Here is a 19,772-nt window from a genome sequence, read left to right on the forward strand (position 1 = left end):
TTGTGAGGAAAAAATTAATCTGGCTTATGCCCTAAATGAGAGGACCAATGATTAATAACAGAAACACTAGCCAACATCATAGATATCTCAATTGGTTCTACTTACTCAATTCTGCCTGAAAAACTAAAGTTTAACAAACTTTCCACTTGATGAATGCCAAAATCATTGCGCCCAGAGTAGCTGCAGAGAAAAGCAGAGCTTTCAATGTAAATTCTGAGTAAGTGGGATAAAGATCCTGAAGCATTTCTTCAAAGAATTGGAACAGGAGATGAAACATGATTTTACCAGTATGATTCCACAGACAAGGCACAACCAAAGCAATGGCTACCAAGAGGTGGAAGTGGTCCAGTCACAGCAAAAGTGAACCAATCAAGAGGAAAGATTATTGCAACAGGTTTTTGGGATACTCAAGGCATTTAGCTTGTTAACTCTCAGGAGTGCCAAAATGGTAACATCTGCTTATTATGAGAGTGTTTTGAGAAAGGCAAATCTTTAGCATAAAAATGCCCAAGAAAATTTTACCAGACAGTCCTTCTCCACCATGACAATGCTCCTGCTCATTCCTCTCATTAAACAAGGACCATTTTTTAAGAGTTTCAATAAGAAGAATTTCATTAGGCATCCACCTGACAGTCATGATTTGGCTCCTTCTGATTTATTTTTGTGTCCTAATCTTTAAAAAATTTGTAAAGAGCACCATTTTTCTTCAGTTTTTAATGTAAAAGGAACTGCAGTGACATGATTAAATTCCTAGGACCCTTGGTTCTTCAGGGATGAACTCAATGGCTGGCATCATGGCTTGCTAAAGTGTCTTGACTTTGATGGAGCTTATGTTGGGAAACAAAGTTTATATTTTTTTGTTTGCATCTTTTAATTCCATTATTCTATGAACTTTTTGAAGTCCCCTCATATTTACTGGCAGTTGCTGTAGGAGGGTTACCGGAAATGAACCGGAGGAGCAGGTGCTCCAGAAGTTGAGAGTGGGACTCCAGGGAGTACCTTGCAAGTGCTCTAAGTGCCACAGCAAGTGATGGAAGCTGCAGCTTAGTTCGAGCTAAAGCAGCAGGTTCCTACTGAGACTCAATCACATGAAGAGCCCCTTCTGCTCCCAGCTGAGAAGCCCAGGGCCCCTGGGGCTTTGCTGTTTCTGATGTAGCTGCCTGCTCATGACCACTGCTGAGACTTGTTTCCAATCTACTGTGCCCGAGCTCTGGGCTGTTTTATCTTCCACATTTCAGGCCATTTCACTGAAATTTGAGTAATGATTGATCACTTTAAAGCAAGGAACAAATGAACTTGCTGGGCAATCAGACATCCTTCCAGCCACACACTTTTGTGCACTCAGTGGTGGATACAATTTCATCAGCATTTGATGGTTTGTATTTTATGTGCTGTGACAGGCAGACCAATCCTAGTGGTTTATCACGGCTGCAGTTAAAGACTGACCTGGAATGTTCTTGGGGTATGGAGTGGACATTGGTCCCTCATCAAGGGTTAAGACTTCCCACGCAGGCAGAGTGGTAGCTCTAGGGGCAAAAGTAGAGGTGTGGGAAGGAGAGTGTGAACTGAATTGGTGGCTAATTGCTCCAGCAAAGATTGGAACTTGGCACTTACTTGTTTTACATACTGAAAATGAAAACAATATCTTACCCAGGAATAGTGAATAATTGCAAATTACCACCAGCACCACCACATTTGTTGAGCACCTATGCACCAGGCATTGTGATAGGTGTTTGACCCCATTGGCTCATTTATTCCTACATCGATTTTTCTCTCTGTTTCATTGAGGAGAAATCTGAGACTCAGAGAGGATTAAAGATAGGTCTACCTATGCTCTTGCACTTGCTTCCTTAGGTTTGTTACTGCCTATTATAGGGTGATTGTTGCATGAATGCTCTTAAAAAATGCAAATTATTTTCCATCAATAGTTGCTGCTTACCAAAATCCTTGCTCCTTTCTTCTTCTCGGGCACACTGCTAGATTACATTTTCCAGCCTTTCTTGAAGTTTGATGTGGCCATGTGACTGAGTTCTGTAGAATGCGAGATAAATAGAAGTGATACACATCACTCCAGGTGCTTCTCTCCTTGTAGCTGGTTGTGACAAGATAGTTTCCCTGCGGTATAGAAACCACATGTCAAAGATGGAAGATTCTTTGTCAGTGCTGTGTGGAACAGGAAAACAACTCCTTGCCCCATCCCACAATTCTTTCACCTGCCTTTACTGGTTTGTAAACAACATGTAAATTTCTATTTTGTTTAGCCACCATATATTTTTGGATCTGTTTTTTTTTTTCTTTTATGATATTAGGTTACCCAAATAATACCGAAGGCTAACTCTTATCTTAACAATTCAAAAGGATCTAGCAGGGATGTTCCAACTACAGGTTGGAAGTAGGTCAAAGGGATTTGCAGTTGGAAGCAAATCATTTCCTTAGGCCTGCAAGGGGTGGATGTCCTCCCTTGGGTGTGTTTAATGGAGGTTCCAGGGCACTGCAAAGCTTAATGTATTCCAAGTTACAGAACAAGTACCTGAAGTTCCTGTTCAGAGATCAGCCTATGTTTTCTCACATAAGAAGACTTTCCCAGCGATAATAACAGTGAGATTTCTATTCCTGTTTAGGGAATCATCACCTTTGGCAGTGGCTGGAACCGAGGTTATACTAGGTCATAATCACAATTTAGTTTAGGTCTAGAGGATCCCAGGACTTTGTCTGAATCTGTCTTTTGAAAAACTTTCCGAGGTATTAAAATGAAGTCAGGAAGCAGTTGGTTCACTGTGACTCCTGTTGTTACTCTGGTAGATTGACAGGTTTACCCGGAAGGTGATGGTTTTAATGAATATATGGGTTGCAATAATAGGATTGGGTGTGATGAAGACTTTGCTGGTAGGTAACTTAGGTTTTAGCCTGGCATCTGACTGGAATTCTTTTTGAATACATTAGCAGAAGAGCTAAAGGTTGGGCACTTTATACCATCTAAACTTGGTAGGAGAAGAAGGAAGAAAGACCTCTTCTTTCCTTTGTTACTGCTTGTTCCGTGGTGTGCACGAGGTTTTCAGTGGATGTGATGATGGCGGTGTGATGGATGATGCAATAGGAGAGGACCAGAGGCCATACAATGCTAATTAGATGTGAAAATATCTGAAGCATGTTTTTGAGGGCACAATGATAATTCAGTAATTTCAGTTTTTAATGTACATAATTATAAGATATCTGGTTTGTATTGGTCCATTCTCACGCCACTATGAAGAAATACCCAAGAATAGGTAATTTATAAAGAAAAGAGGTTTAATTGACTCACAGTTTCGCCTGGCTGGGAAGGCCTCAGGTAACTTACAATCTTGGTGAGCGGCACCTCTTCACAGGGCGGCAGGAGAGAGAATGAGTGCCAACAGGGTAAATGCCAGATTCTGAAACAGTCAGATCTCACAAGACTCACTCATTATCATGAGAACAGCATGGGGGAAATCACCCCCATGATCCAACTGTTTCCACCTGGTCCCACCCTTGACACATAGGGATTACTACAATTCAAGGTGAGATTTGGGTGGGGACACAGAACCAAACCATATCACAGTTTTTCCAGAAATTTGCTCAAATGTTATGATCATTTCTAAGTATTTCCTGACAGCATCCCTCTTCCTCATTCCCCACAAGAAGTTGGTTGTATCCCTCCATACAGTTGCATTATACTAAGTAAACCCATCTACTTTAACACTTATAATATCAAATTAATTAATTATGCAATTACTTTATTGACTTCCAAAAGTTAATTGAACATCTATGCTGTGTCAGGTACTGCAAAAGACATAGGAATATAATCATGCAGTAGACACAAGTATCTCACAGGCTGGCAGAGGAGACTGAGAAGTCAATCAACAAGTGCAGGGAAGTGTGATGGGTATTATGACTGAAGTATGCACAGAGTGAATTAAGAGTTAGTGTCTAAAGGGTGGATTAAGTATGCACAGAGTGGATTAAATGCTTGATGTCTAAATTACACTGCAAGTAGTTCCTGGAAAAGCCTCTTGGAAGTGATGACCCTGGTTACAATTAAAGCTAAATCCATAAGGAGAACTGGGAGATGGCAAGGCAGAGGGTTTCCATTTAAGGCAGGGGGACTAGCACAGGCAGAGGTGGGAAAGAGCAAGATGCATTTCTAAAGCTATTAAGTAATTTGGGAATGAATGTGCGGGAAATGTAGGCAACATTTTGTAACAACTGATTTTTTCCTTTCTGTCTTTTCTTGGTAGTTTTTTGGGTTCTTGGATCATGCTTTATATATCTTTATATCCCGGAATCTGGAATGCCAAAAGTTTCAGTTAATTTTTGTTGAATGAATAAGAGTTGGCTAATATCAAGTCACTGACACACATGTTGGTCTCAACTCTCAGAGCTGCTAGTTTGATGTCCAGTCCTGTGGGCCTCAAACTATAATGCATATGGAGTTCTTCAGCTGTGAAACAGCTGCAAGTTTCCTTGCAAACAAGAAGAAGGGAAGCACTAAATATTTAAAACTTAAAAGTTAAATATTATTATAAAAGTAATTTAATATAAATGACTTTCAGCAAATCCTTATCCATATTTTATGACTGCAATGGGTGTCTGATTTCTAATGTTTGTGAGCAATTAATTTTAATGGTTATGTACTCTCAATTTCCCTCTGTTTTTCTCCTTAGCAGATTCTAGGTCTGTCAAAGAAAGTGAAGACCTAAACATCCGATGTCACTGTGGACAGAAAGAGACACAGACCCCTGAGTTGAGGTCTTCAAATGACAAGTTAATAGGCATTCAGAAGTTGCTAAGTGGTATATAAGCAGTGATTCTGTAAATCTCTGAAGTACAGTATTGGCTTGGTGACATGATGCCTTTATTCCCTCATTGAATAGTTCCACAGCGGTAAGTGTTCTCTCCTTTGTGATTTCATAGTACCTTCATTAAATTCCCTTATAGCAAGAATAATTGTGATAATGACTGTTTTTTATTGAGTCCCTACTATGTAACAGATATCACACTGAGACTATTATATTCTGTTACACTAACCATGGAAAATTGGTATTTTATTCTCCATTTTTCAGATAAAGAACTGAGCTCAAACAATGAAGATGCTCAAGTTCACTTTTTTTTTTTTTTGTCTCTTTTTGAAATTGTCTATCGACAGGAGTCTCATCGGGTTCTCCGTTCAAGCCCAGCAGCACAATGAAGAGGATAAGAGTACTCAGTGGATGCTCAGTAAGTATTTTTTTGAATGAATAAATGAATGAAGGCAAGAACTGGTACTATGAAAGAATCATCATCATCATCATCATCTTATATTAAGCACTTGCCACCTCACAAAGATCTTTTAAAGAAAAATCTATTCTGGGATTGAAGGGGTGATTGATTTTTCTCTAATGCGGACGTCCTCAACTGCACAAATTCTCTTGGTCCTTTGCAAGTGATTTAGAGAACAAAAGTTAGTCCCTTCTCCTTCTCTTCTGTAGCCTTCTGGTTCTAATCGAAGGGTAGAAGTGGCAACAAGGAAGGCTGATTGTTTCTTAATTTTTGATCTTCAATTCTAACCTAAGTTTACTCTCCTTTTTATGCTGATAAGGGTCACCTTTTGATAATTTGAAAGACCCAACTTTGCCTGTGATAGAAAGGAGAGTTGTAGAATTGCACTGTTCTGTAACACCTGCACTATATGTTATGAGAAAATGCTTTTATCTTTGGTATTTCACATCTGCATCTTTTTTGCCTTGAATAAATATATCATAATTTTTTGCCTTGAATATATGCAAAGTTATGCAAGTATAATTAATTCTCCTAAATGAGTGCCTGGGATCACACAGACTGCCCTTTGCAGTTTTCCATTGAGTATCCCTGGTCACCTGATAGGAGAGCTCTGTAAGGGCCAATGTGGCTCTTGTGGAGGGTTTTGCTGAATGCCTGAGCACAACCCAAATTCCCAGATTATGTCATCCCAGTGGGAGGCCATCCTGTTCAGTTCAATGGACACTGACTTCTTACTTTGGGTCAAGCTCTGTGCTAGGTGCTGGAGGGTCCTTGGCCAAGATTTGAAGGAATCCATGGTGAGATGCATGTGGCACACAGAGAACAAAGCAGGTAGCATGGAGATGCAATGCTTTTGAGAACTAATGAGACTTAATGAAAAAATATGGGGGAGAAAAGGGCTGGAGTGGACAACAAGCTGTTTACAGGAGGGACTTGGGATTTGGATAGGTTAACTAATTCACCAAAATTACACAGCCAGTAGGGTGCAAGACAGGGTTTGAAACTTTGATTTCTGTAAGAGACAATGTTACAGTTGCTTAGTGATGAAGAATCGTAAGACCTTGGTATGAAGTCTGACTGGTCTGATTAGCTATGTGACTTTGGGCATCTCACATAACTTCTCTGAGCCAGCATTTTCTCAGCCTTCTTGATGCTGCTGCTTCAGAAGGTGGTTATGAGGATGAAATGAGATAGCATTGGCAAGGTACTGATCATCTTACCTGGAAGCTGGTGAGAACCAACTAAATGGTAGCTGTTATAATCTGCTGGAATGTATTTCTTTGTCAAAGCCTAACATAGGGGCGAGGATTGAGAAAGAGGAAGTCCCACAGGGTCTTAAAGTAGACTGTGATAGATAAGACAGTTAGGCTAGAAAATGTGGTTCTCAAACTTAGCTGCCCATTAGCATCACTTGGGGAGATTTAAAAGCACAATCATCTCTGAACTCTATACCCAGAGATTCTTATTTGCAACTTAAAAAATGCTACCGGTGATTCCAACTATCTAACTAGATTGAGAATCGCTGGATTGGACAATCCTAGGAGGCAGATGGCTTTGAGGTAAATTTTTGTACATCCCCACCTCTGTTTATCAGTGTGATTGGAATCTCAGCCAGTGGGTAACCAGCGAGTGTCCTGCAATGAGCTCTGTATGGTAATATTGATCACTCTGGAGTACAGATGGCAGGGTCAGGTTATTAACTAACCCAGTAGCCATAGACTATGCCCTGAAGGGACATGGTCAAAGTGACATTGCTGAGGTCAGGCCTAAGGTTGATGTGTGGTGATGGGAGGTGACAAATTCAATCACAGGCCAGAAGGGAGTGGTAGGCCAGTCATACTTACAGGACCTCAGTATATGTATATAAGCCTTGGGCTTCCTACACCTCTTCTCACCTGCCTAACCAGTGTTAATTTCTCCAGAAGAACAATTTCCAGCCATTAGGTCACAACATGCTTGAATGTTCTAATCAATATAATAATGCTTTGTTATTATAATGAAGTACACGAATTTGTAAATAATTTATTAAAACATTTAATAAAAATATATATTAGAGTAAGATGAGGTTATCTCTGTTTTTCCTCTTTGCTTTTGCAACCAGCCAAGGGCAAGGCAGCAGCCATCATCTCTGCTTGGATAACTGCAGTTGCCACTTGCTGCCCTTTCACATCTACTCTTACTCCTTTCATTCTCCACCCAGCAGCCAGAGTAATTTTCTTAACATGTAAATCAGACCATGCCATGCTCATGCTTAAATCTGCTGGTACCTTCTCATTGTACTCAACATAAAATACAAACTCCTTCCCCATCCTTAAGGCCCTGCATCAAATAAATGTACCTCTTCATTGACACCTCTTTCTCTCCCGCTGGACCACTACCCTTGAGTTCTTGAAAGTGCTGAGCTCTTTCCAACCTCATAGAGTTTGCATCTTCTGTTCCCTCTGCGTAGAATTCCTTTCTTGTTGCAAGACAGGCTCTCAAATGTTACCTTATGGGAGAGGCCTTCCCTGACCCTGAACTGAAGTGACTTCCCCTGACACACTTGCCCTCCCAACCCCACTACTTCCTGTCACATCACCCCATTGATTCCCTCCATTGCAATGAACACCACCATTAATGACTAAATCTTACTTTTTATTTGTATATCAATGTACAGCAGCTATTTTTCCACTTTCATGATGGAACCTCCATAAGGCAGGGGCCTTGTCTTTTTAATTGTCAGCACCTAGCATAGTGATATGGTTTTCCTGTGTCCCCACCCATGTATCATCTTGTAGTTCTCATAATCTCCTGGTGGGAGGTAATTGAATCATGGGGCAGTTACCTCCATGCTGTTCTCATGATAGCGAGTAAGTTCTCAGGAGATCTGATGGTTTTAGAAGGGGTTTTCTCCCCCTTCACTCTGCACTTCTCCTTGCTGCTACCATGTGAAGAAGGATGTGTTTGTTTCCCCTTTTGCTATGACTGTAAGTTTCCTGAGGCCTCTCCAGCCCTGTGGAACCATGAGTCAATTAAACCTCTTCCTTTATAAATTATAATGTATAAATTACCCAGTCTTGGGTATGTCTTTATTAGCAGCATGAGAATGGATTAATATACATAGTATATGGCATGTAGTAAACACTTGATAAATATTTGTTGAAAGAAGGAATAGTTCAATAATTCTGTCATTCTTACACATTCTGAAATACTTTCTGTAGTGAGAAAGATAGGGTGGAATGATAGTTGGTTGTAAGTCGCACATAAACTGGACAGGCCTGGAGGAACAGTCATTTATTTAGTCAACAAATGCCTGTTGAGTATGTGATTGTTGAGGCACTGTTCTAGGCACTGAATATACAATTATAAACAAGGTAACAAGTTCTCCTGCTCTTATGAAGGAAAATATTAGCAAAATGAACATGATTATTCCAGTAAGTTATAAGTTCTATGAAAACATTATTCATGACAGGATGATGTGGTCAAGAATGATGGTGGCTACTGTAGACAAGGTGGACAGGGAAGGCTTCACTGAGGAGGGGGCTTTTATGAAGGATCCCCAGGACAGTGCTTCCTAGAAGGATCTTGTACGAAAGAAAAAAACTTTCAAAGTCACTGCTTTAGGAGATAATACTAAAGTTTTAATTAGAACCCACTTAAGTCAGATGCTATTTTGTTCCCTAATAGTGATTAGCACTGTCCTGGGTAATTAACAGCCCTTAGATTTGGAAGGAGATATAACTTAATTATCCATCTGACCTTGATTTTGTAAGTGTTGGGTCAAAAAGAAAGAAAGGGGCCAGAATATAGCTTGGGAATGGAGACAGATGTAGACCAAGCTCTATCTGGCTGCAAAGGGATCCACTGGGCAAATGGGGAATGGATTTCCCGCAGGGAGGGAAGATTCCAGTGACTGAGCAGCTTGCTGGTTCTTTCACACTAGATGTCCTGCTATTGCTGGTGTGACCTGGCCCAAGACATCCTCATACCACCAGTGACTTTTCTCCATTGCTTCATGCCCACCCACTCTTCTATAGACTAGAATTTCAAGCTCACAATTGCTAACCCCATTCCTAGTTTAGCCTCCCTGGCTAAGGTGGGCTGGCCACCATCCAAAGCTAAGAGATCCCTTTTTAATAGAAGCGACAAATTCTTCATGCCCCCTCATTTCCTCCTCATTCTATAAGTCTCTCCTAAAGCCACAGACAGTCAGACTCTGGAAAGTTGTGAATAAAAGAGATCAATTTTTTTTTCAAAGTAGGGAAAGTAATTTGTGTCTTTAACTTTTTTTTTTTTTTTTCCTGACTCCACATCCTCCTTGTCTTCCTCGCCTTTTCTTCTGCTTCCATTCAAGTCTGCTTTGGACTAGAGTTTCAGATTAACTTTCAATTCTTTTTTTAGTAGATCTTTAATTATCCCGAAGCCACACTGAGAGCAGGTCAGTTCAGAGGCTCCAGGCAGCTTTGGTCACATCTGCAGATAACGTAGGTATAATCTCTATGGCAACTGACCCATGTTGGTGAGGAACAAATAAGCTCAGAACCAAAGGTTAATTGCTGTTTCATTTCTGCTTCTTTTTTCCCCCTGCAATTCCAGCATTGTGGATGGAGGTTCTAATTAAAATCAAATTATCAGTAGATTGAGCATCTTCTTCATAATTTCAGTGGTTGAAAAATTATTCTGGCTGCCTTGAAAAGGGAAAGCAATAGATGGTTTCTATTGGCCTCAGTGGCTCTTCTTTCCACCTCTAGGGCAAAGACAAATAGCTTAGAGGACCCAGCCAAATGGCCTGAATCTTTGCTACATCTAGGAACAGGGTGCACCTTCATTTTCACTCGATTTTGACATTAATACTATTACTGATAGTGCTGCCCATATTGGGAATTTACTTTCTGCCATGCACTCTGCTAAGCACAAATATACCTGATCTCATTTAAATTGTGAAGAAATGCCATGAGAATCTCTAGATTCTTAACTCCATCTTACAGATGAGAAAACAGCATCAGAGATATGAAATAGCTTGCTCAACGTCAAATAACTAATAAATTGCAGAGATGGGTTTTGAACCCAACTCATCTGATTCTAAAGCTCTTAATCTGTAGTTGGATCCTCAAATATGCACCTTGAGGCTCTGAGGTGGTTAGAGAGGCTGGGAGAAGGAGATGACTTGGTTTTCCTTGCTAGTGACTTCAAATCAATATACTCAGGTGATATGTTGGGCTTTATGTCCTCACCCAAATCTCATCTCAAATTGTAATCGCCACGTGTTGGGGGAGGAACCTGATGGGAGGTGATTGAATAATGAGGGTAGACTTCCCCTTGCTGTTCTTATGATAGTCAGTGAGTTCTCAGGAGATTTGGTTGTTTGAAAGCGTGTGACACTTCCCCCTTGGTTCTCTCTCTCTCCTGATCTGCCATGGTAAGAAATGCTTGCTTCCCCTTCACCTTCTGCCATGATTGTAAGTTTCCTGAGGCCTCCTAGCCAGGGTTCCTGTACAGCCTGTGGAACTATGAGTCAATTAAACCTCTTTTCTTCATAAATTACCCAGTCTCAGGCAGTTCTTTAAAGCCGTGTGAGAATGGACTAATACATCAGGGAGTTGGTTAAACTCATTGTCTTCCCAGTGTTCCTGAAAGAATAATTATAAATTTAGGGTATCATGCTACACATTAAATCTTATATACAGTTTCTCTATTTTCCTAGGATGAAAAAAATCAATATGAGGTCTTTTACTTGTCCCCTTTAAACACAGTGATCTTGTGTTCATTTCTTGCCTTTGCTCAAGTCATCTCCCCCACCGAGGAATTCTTCTTCACTTTCTATATTTGCCATTTGTGCTTTCCATCCTTTGAAATCCAGTTAAAGACACAGTATTCTTTATGAAATGTATTTTCCTTGATAACAATAGCTCACATTTTATCTTTTATCATAAATTCTTTATAAACATTCACTTTCTGAATTGTACAGTAGTAGTTAACAATTTAGTCTCCAGGTCAGATGTCCTGGATTTGAATGCCAGCTTCATTATTTATTACTTCAATGTTTTTGAGCAAATTATTTCTCTCTGTGCTCAGTTTCCTCAGCTATAAACTGCAGATCATAATATAATCTACATTTTAGAGGGTTCTTGTCAGGATTAAATGAGTTTTCACAGGTAAAACACTTAGAGAAGAATGCAGGCTGACAGTAAGTGTTGCTGTTAGGTCTTGTTCATTAGCTGTTTTGTTTAATATTATTCAGGACAGAACTTTAATTCAAACAAATTTAAGCACAACGGTGGAATATATTGGCCCTATAAGTGGGAATTTCAGTGACAGACCTAACATTGGGATCATTGGATCCAGAGACTCAACGGTATCACTCAGCAATGCTTTCTCTGTGTGCTGCCTTGATCTCAGGCAGGTGCTATATTTATGGTGCTCCCTCCAGCACTAGGTTTATATCCTCTCACTGAACGACTCCAGAGGTTAGGCAGCACTTCCCTCCTCTAACTTCAGTAAAAATTCTGGGGCTGGTTTTAATTGTTCCCGTTCACGTCACTGAAGCAGTGGTTGTAGCCAGGGGGATTCAGTAAACTCACTGGCCAGGGTTTGGAGACAGAGAGTGGGGTTAGCCCTATTCAAATCACATGGCCAGGGGGCTCTCCAAAGAGGAATCACGGCATATGTTTACCTCAATGTCTGTCCCTGCACTTTTATGGTAAGCCCTTATTGGGAGAATAGTGTTGGAATCATCTTTCATACTTAACATTGGGCAGAAGCTCAGAACAAAAACTTCCTGGTGATGGTCGTATATGTGGTGTCTGCCCATAGGACTAGGAAGTGAGCTGCCTGAGCTCTAGCTTGCAAACCTACATCCATTCAAAACTGCCTTGAAAAGTCGGCACTTGGGAGAGAAGGAGAGAGGATGTGAGAAGGACAGAGGGAGAAAAATGAGATGTATGGGAATGAGAGGCGCCTTCATCTGTATTTGTAATGTTTTATTTATTCACAGAAGGATATAAAGCAAATATGGAAATGTGTTCTATTGATTAGACCTGGGAGATGGAAACTTGAGTGTTATAATGGTCTTTGCCTTTTCTGCATGATATATTTCATAAAAAATCAATACAACAACAAAAACAAAACAAGGCAAAAACCAGGAGCAGGAGCTACTTAGCCAGACAACCTTTTTCCTTCTGATTCTCTTGGATACCGAAAGAGAGAAGCTCAGTAATCACAGAATCCTAGGTGGTTTTCTGACTAACGTCATTTGTAAAAACCTTTGTGCTCTTTTATCTGAGAGGAAACATGAAATTCAGAGTCATCTTCAAGGAAAGTTCAACAGCTTCTGGATATGAATTGGAGAAAGTGTTACTTGAAACCTGTTATGAGGAATAACAGTGTCAAAACTTATGTTAATCGTAACGATCCTAGTAATAACAGTTATCCCTTATTGAGAACTGTTTCTCAGGCACTGTGCTAAGCACTAAATGTACATTATCTCGTTAAATTCTGCCAACAACACTGTGACGTGGGTAGTTCTATTACTCTTACATTATAGATGAGGAAGCAGAGGCTCAGACGGGTTAAGTGACACGTCCAAGGTCACACAGCTATGATATGTGGAACTTGGTCTCAAACCCAGGTCTGTCTGGTTCAAAGGCCAGTTTGGCCCCCACTCCAAGTTCTTTGTTTTACTCAGGAGTAGGTCTGGCCACCAACAGGCTTTGGCAGTTAGTATTTCCCTCCCCGAAGAGCATCATTAAGCATATTGGCTCTCAAGTATAAATGCCGGGCTGAGCCATGCTTCTTACTGTGATTTTAAATCTCTCAAGCGAAGTGAGCTTCAGGTGTACAGGGATAAAATGGTGGGAAAGAGCACTTACTTTATTGATTTTCCTGAGGATTGGATGGGGATGTGCATTTAAAATGCTGCACACAGTGGTTGACAAATAGCAACTACTCAATAAATGTTAATTTTTTTTCCTGCCATTTCAGACAACATGGATGAACCTGGAGTGCATTATGCTAAGTGTAATAAATCAGACACAGAAGGATAAATACTACATGATATCACTTATACAGGGAATCAGACATAGTCCAAGTCATAGAAGCAGAGAGTAGACTGGCAATGACCAGGGGCTGGCTTGGGGAAGGGGGAACTGGGATGTATTGTTCAAAGCAAACAAAATTACAGTTTTGCAGGATGAATACTTCTAGAGATCTACTGTACAGCATGGAGCCTATAGTTAAACTATATTATAACTGTATATATACAGTTATATACAGTATATATATATACACCATGTATATATACAGTATATATACAATTATATATATACAGTGTATATATACAGTGCATATATACTGTATATATACAGTTATAATAGTTATATAGTTAACAATAGTTAACAATAACTGTACTATATACTTAATACTTTAAAATGCTAAGGGGGTAAATCTTAAATGTTCTTATCACAAATAATAATAACAATAAGGTGCGAGGAAATTCTGGTGGTGATGGATATGTTTATGGCATAGGTTGTGGTTATGGTTTCAATGAGTGTATACTTTGTCTCCAAATTTATCAAGTTGTATACATTAAATATGTACAGCTTCTAGTATTTTAATTATACCTCAAAAAAATATTTTAAAAAGAACAAGTCCATTCTATGTTAGCCTATTTCATCACAATAGAATCTCTCAGCATTTTTTAAAAATTAATTTTTATCACATGAATCAACATTATGTGATTCTACAAGGCTTTTTAGTGAAAATGAACAATCCTTTTCTCAATCCTTCTTTACCTTTGACATCTACTTCTAAGAGGCAACCACTTTTGGTTCTACCAGCTAGCTATTTTTCTGAGACTTTACCTTTGATTTTTTTAAGTTAAACTTTTTATTTTAAGATCATTATAGATTCACATGCAGTTGTGAGAAACAATACAGAGAGACCCTGTGTTCCCTTTACCCAGTTTCCCCCAATGATAACATCTTGCAAAACTACGGTACAATATCACAACCGAGATGTCGACAGTGATACAGTCAAGATACAGAATATTTCTGTCACCCTAGGGATCCCTTATGTTGGCCTTTTGCAGCTGCATACACTTTTCTCCTGCCTCCATACCCTCCTTTGCCCCTGGCAACTGTTGCTTATCTGTTCTCCATTTCTATAAATTTGTAATTTCAAGCAGTTTATATGAATGGAATCATGCAGTATGCAACCTTTGGAGGTTGGGTTTTTTCAACCAGCATAATTCTCTGAAGAGCTATATAACACCCTTTGTTGTATGCATCAATTGTTCCTACTGTTTCTTCCCTCCAGCTTTGTTGAGGTATAACTGAAAAATTTAAATTGTTTGAATTTAAGGTGTATAACATGATGTTTGGCGACTTTGTGAAATGATTACCACAATCAAGCTAATTAGCATGTCCATCCTCTTAACATATCCATCACCACAGTTCTGTCATTTTTATTGCTGAGTAGTATTCCATGATTTGGATGTATTACCTGTTCTCAGCACTTTATACATTTACACTCATTGTGTATTCACAAGGGGCCCCGGATTTATTGTTAGGACCAATACCGCTTTCTTTTATTTTCTTTCCTCTCTGTGAATGCATGTTAGTTATCTTCTTCAAAATGATGCCTCCCAGCATCTTTCATGTTTATTTCCTGCTTTTAAAAATACCCCTATTTGTCCTGCTTTTAAAAATATCCCTTTGTAAAAATACCCCCCAACAATGTGAATTATGTTCTAAGAAAATGAAGGAAATCTAAAAATTTCTCCTTCTACATAATTTCTCTCTGTAGTGTTTTCATTGTTGGGTGCAGAAGTTCATTTGGCGATTTGCACGGAGCATTTGAAGGATCACAAGTGACCCAGTTTAATGAAAACACAGGGAAAAGTCTTGATGGGGTTAAAGTTATGTTCCAACCATCAAAAGCTACACCTGGGCAAGGGAAAGCCAGGTGCTCGGCTGCATTGTCTGGAACATCCTCCAGCTGCTCTCTCAAGATGATATTAGTGACATCAGGAAATGACTTCCCTACATAATTGCTTCTTACATTCAGTTTTAGCAGCAAAACATATAATAAATGTATGTGTGTTTAAGGTGGAGGTCAAGAGGGAAGTGGGTTTTAGTACACAAATAGTAGATTTTCTAAATTAGTTTATTTCTCTCCTTGTCCACCTGGGTCCCTATTGCCCTGCTTCTTTGGAATCCTCTCCTACTTAGCTCCACTCACAGTTCTTCTCAAGGTCAATGGTAGCAGGGCAAGTCAATTAAAAAAAACAACAACTTGTCTTCCCTATTCAAGATTGCAAACACTTTAAGGGAAAGGGCTACTTATTAATCCAATTTCCCCATTTTTAATTGTCACCAGCATAGTATCTTTCACATACTAAGAGCTCAGTTAATACTTTTTTGTTTGAAGTGTCATTGGTTCATGAAGGTGTGATTTAAATTCAGTTTTGTCTGTTTTTGGACCTTTGAGAAACATATTTTTCAGATTTTCCTCTCTGCCCACTTTTTTTTTTTTTTTTTTTTTAACAACTGAAATTTCTTTAAAGGGCTTTGTTTGCCCATGCCCTCCATTCCTACAGAAGAGGGGACTGGGAATCAGAAAGCCTCCTTTCAGTCTTCGATTCATTATTTACTAACTGAAAGATATTAAGCAACTCAATCTCTGTAAAATGGAAGCAGTAATGAATTCTCAGGTTGCTGGGGCAACCTACAGATCTGTCTGCCAAAACTTTTCAGATACAAACTAAAATATTTCCATTGCCCATTGTAAAAGGTACAAGGTGGGGGTGGGTAAAAGAGAGAGAACTGTTTCTATATGTATATACGGAGATGGGTATGCCAAAAATATGGACACCAACATTATTCTTCATTGCATATATTTTAGGGCCTGTATTAAGAGGTTTTTGATATCTTTCACTTTAATTATTTTACAAAGGCTTGCCATACATTCTCCCCTTTCATAAGGTAAAAATCTCTTTATGTAATTTGTTGCAATTAAGAATTCTTTTGGCTTTTCCCGCAGAGCTCTGGGGATATAGCTTTTTCTTGGAGATCTCGGTGGAACGAATTAATTTACATTTAAGCAAAATTAGAGATTCAATTACATGATAACCTTTAAAAGGATAATTATGTTCGTAACGCCTTTAGCTTTATTGTCAGAACTGATTTCTGAACATTCCCATCCAGTTTGGCCTCTAACTGTATGCCTGAGGTCAGTGATGATTCCCTCTTTGCAACATGCGGTTTTCATAATCTGTGAAGCATGGTTGCTCCCCTCAGGAAGGCATTGGGACACCAAGATGCCCAAAACATTGACCATTAACCTGGATACTTCAAGATGATGAATTGCATAAGAACAAGTATAAAGAATTGTGACTGGCCGGGCGCGGTGGCTCAAGCCTGTAATCCCAGCACTTTGGGAGGCCAAGACGGGCGGATCATGAGGTCAGGAGATCGAGACCATCCTGGCTAACCCGGTGAAACCCCATCTCTACTAAAAAAAAGTACAAAAAACTAGCTGGGCATGGTGGCAGGCGCCTGTAGTCCCAGCTACTTGGGAGGCTGAGGCAGGAGAATGGTGTAAACCCGGGAGGTGGAGCTTGCAGTGAGCGGAGATCCGGCCACTGCACTCCAGCCTGGGTGACAGAGCAAGACTCAGCCTCAAAAAAAAAAAAAAAAAAAAAAAGAATTGTGACTGAGAACAGTTGTTGCTGAAATGTCAAACCAAGAGGGGGACACACTGGCCAACCATTACAGCCTGAAAATCAAATTAAATGGAAAAATACCAATATTTCTGTAAAATCTGTCATGTGCTACACACTGGGAAAAGATTTTACATATTTTATTTGCTCTCCACAATTAGTATCATTTCATCAATGAGGAACTGAGGGTCAGAAATGCTGATTACATAGCATGCATAAGTTTATACTCATAATGGTAAGATTTGAATGTGGATCCGACTCTGAGCTGATGATCTTTTCAGTGGGATGTGCTGACTTGTGGTGGAGGAAATGGTGATTTGGATATGAGGGTAGATGACGATGTTAGATCTGATGATGTTAGATCTGATGAGGGTAGATGATGATGTTAGATCTGATGATGTTACATCTGATGAGGGTAGATGACGATGTTAGATCAGCTCTAACATCTAGAGTTGATGTTAGAGGGGGGTTCTGGAAAGATGGTGACATGAACCTAACTCTGTTTTCCATTCCGTATCAACACATTCCAATATATCTTCCTTTTCTGAGATGATTAGTTGGGGCCTAAAGGTTGTTAAGCAGAAATGAAGTCGTGGGCTCTGTGGGAGTCTCATGGGAGAGAACTGGTGCAGTGCTTTCTGAGCTGTGGGTGGATGAATGTCTGGATACCAGTGACAGAGAGCCTTGAGAAAGGGATTATAAAATGGGGATGCTGGGAAGAGGTTGATCCAAAGAGATTTATGGACTCTGAAAAGAAGTTTGATGGTCTTCTGTGTGTCAGTAAAAGGTCTCCACAATACCTGGGACCCCAAGGAGTAGCCAAAAATAAGAGTTTAGTCATCCCTTGAAGAACAAAGATGCTTCCTGAAGAGGACTAATTTGCCTTTCTTCACTTGTAGACTGCTACCTGGTAGGATATTCCAACAACAATACCTGATCTCAGTGATCAAGAAAAGTAAGAGTTAAGACCAAAGCAGAGATAGCAAGATCCAGCAGAGCACACAGAACACAGCCACAGACGGAGCTTTTGAAGGTGACAGATGACAATGTGGACAGAAAAATAAGAAGTGCACTTAAAGAGACCCAAGTGCAGCTTGAGAGAACTTTCTGGAGCTAAAAAAACCACTTCCAACATCTGTAGATAAATAAGGACAAAGATGACCACTGTGAAGACAGAAATTACTGGCATGAAAGAGCAATTTGAAGATATTTCTCTCAAAGAACTGAATACAGATGTGAAGAAATGAAAAACAGAGGAAAAATATAGAAGGTTTAGAGGACAGAGTCATGAAACCCAACATGAGAATAGATACTGTATGTCATGAAAAAATATGTGATTTATAAAGAAAGTACGATATAAATTTTTATATATATCAAACCAAAGGCACTGAACATGTAAAGAAGAAATGCTAAGAAATGTCAGGAAAATTTGCTAAACATACAATGACAGTGGAAGACTTCAGTAGTTCTCTTTCAGAATTATATAGGTATGTTAGATAAAAGTTACTTAAGGCCGGGCACGGTGGCTCATGCCTGTAATCCCAGCACTTTGGGAGGCCAAGGTGGGTGGATCACGAGGTCAGGAGATCAAGACCATCCTGGCTAACATGGTGAAACCCTGTCTGTACTAAAAATACAAAAAAAATTAGCTGGGCATGGTGGCGGGTACTTGTAGTCCCAGCTACTTGGGAGGCTGAGGCAGGAGAATGGCGTGAACCTGGGAGGCAGAGCTTACAGTGAGCTGAGATCGCGCCTCTGCACTCCAGCCTGGGTGACAGAGCGAGACTCTGTCTCAAAAAAAAAAAAAAAAAAAAAAAAGTTACTTAAGAACATAAACATTTATTAACACAGTAGATTTATGTATACAAGTAATTATATGTGTATGTCTTTGTGGTATTGTGGTATATTTACAAAAATCAATCGTAAATTTGGAGACAAAAAATTTATAAATCAAACATGCTGAGATTTTATAGTCCACCTTCTTTAATAATGATTTAATATATTGAAAGAGAATAAATGCAAATCAATACCACAATAGATAGCATCTTACACCTGTCAGAATGGCTATTATTTAAAAAGTCAAAACATAACAAATGCTGGCAAGGCTGCAGAGAAAAAGGAATGGCTGACAGGAATGTAAATTAGTTCAGCCATTGTGGAAAGTAGTTTGGAGATTTCTCAAAGAAAAAACAGAGGTACCATTCAACCCAGCAATCCCATTACTGGGTATAGACCAAAAGGAATAGAAATTATTCTACCATAAAGACACATTCATGTGTGTGTTCAGTGAAGCACTATTCACAATAGCAAAGACACAGAATCAACCTAAATGCCCATCAATGGTAGACTGGATAAAGAAAATGTGGTATGTATACACCACGGAATACTGTGCAGCCATAACAAAGAATGAGATCATTTCCTTTGCTGCAACATGGATGCAGCTGGAGACCATTATCCTAAGCAAGCTAACGCAGGAACAGAAAACCAAACTCTGCATGTTCTCATTTATAAGTGAGAGCGAAACACTGGGTACATTTGGACACAAAGAAGGGAAAAACAGACATCAGGAACTACTTGAGGGTGGAGGAAGGGAGGAGGGTGAGGATCAAAAAACTGTCTATCGGGTACTATGCTTATTACCTGAGTGACAAAATAATCTGTAGAGCAAACCCCCATGACATGCAAGTTACCTGTATAACAAACTTGCACATATACCCCTGAACCTAAAATAATAGTATTTAAAAAAGAATAAAGAGATGACTCTCCCAAATCTTAATTACTTACAGTATTAAGCAGCATATTC

Source organism: Piliocolobus tephrosceles, chromosome 13 (assembly GCF_002776525.5).
Source record: "Piliocolobus tephrosceles isolate RC106 chromosome 13, ASM277652v3, whole genome shotgun sequence".
Taxonomy (NCBI): domain Eukaryota; kingdom Metazoa; phylum Chordata; class Mammalia; order Primates; family Cercopithecidae; genus Piliocolobus; species Piliocolobus tephrosceles.